Source organism: Lytechinus variegatus, chromosome 12 (genome assembly GCF_018143015.1).
Source record: "Lytechinus variegatus isolate NC3 chromosome 12, Lvar_3.0, whole genome shotgun sequence".
NCBI lineage: Eukaryota > Metazoa > Echinodermata > Echinoidea > Temnopleuroida > Toxopneustidae > Lytechinus > Lytechinus variegatus.
The window spans coordinates 28,246,853-28,247,901 of NC_054751.1; positions in this window are offsets into that span (position 1 = coordinate 28,246,853).

Genomic DNA, 1,049 nt, shown 5'->3' on the forward strand with positions numbered 1-1,049 from the left:
CAAACCTGGTAAAGAATCTCCCAGGAACGGGCGGACGGACGAGGGTCTCGCGGACGAGATCAAGTGCAAGAATACCGCGGTTGAATTGGCAGAGCTCAGAGCCCCTTGGAGCTGGACGTTAAAGTCACACCATCAAATCCGAATCGAAGTCGACCGATAGCATCGCCATTCGAAATTAGCTTCGATCGGCATGGATTAAGTTCAATTGGTGTGACTGCAGTCCCGGACTGCAGTATAGTCAATAGCAACCACTCATAGCGTTGTTTTATTGGTTGCTTCACTGGCGCACTGATGGGAGGGGGGCTTGTGGCTCCAGCCCCCCCCCCCAATTTTTTCACGACCAATAAACAAAAAGAGACGAGGAAATATGATGAAAGTGAAAATATGACATTATTTTCTGAATGTATCAATATTGTATATCACAAAACTGGATTTTTGTAATAAAAAAATAAAAATAAAAAATGAAATTTTTACTCGTTGGCTTCGCTCGATCTAAACTTTTTTTTCTTAGAAATTAATTTTACGCGACATACTATCTAGCCCACTCAAACAATTTGGCTCATTGCGCCACTGGGTTGATTGTTTGTTGTTATAATAATGAATACCAGTAGCACGATGTGATGTGAATTGTGGCACATGTCCATCCGGTATAGAATGGAAGAGAAGCGGAATAAAAAAAAGACGGAAGAATTTCATGTTTTGACTTTTGTTATTGGAATTTTTTCAAGAGAATAAAAAAAATTAATTGGAGAATTATAATTCATGTGACTGTGTTAATCATCATTATTGTTTACTAGTGTTTTCATCATCATAAACTGATTTACCGTAAAAGAAGTATTTCAACTACAATTATAATAGAAGTGATAATGCACAATGTCGTAATGAACAAAAACAGTTGACGGGGAATAACATAGTACATGAGCACAAATTTCTTAATATTTTTTTTTTCTTTATTTTCCTGATCACTACAATCTTCTGTATATATTTTGGTTCATCCTTGATTTTTTATGTAACTTTTGTAGTGAAATTTTATGTAAATGATTTGTATC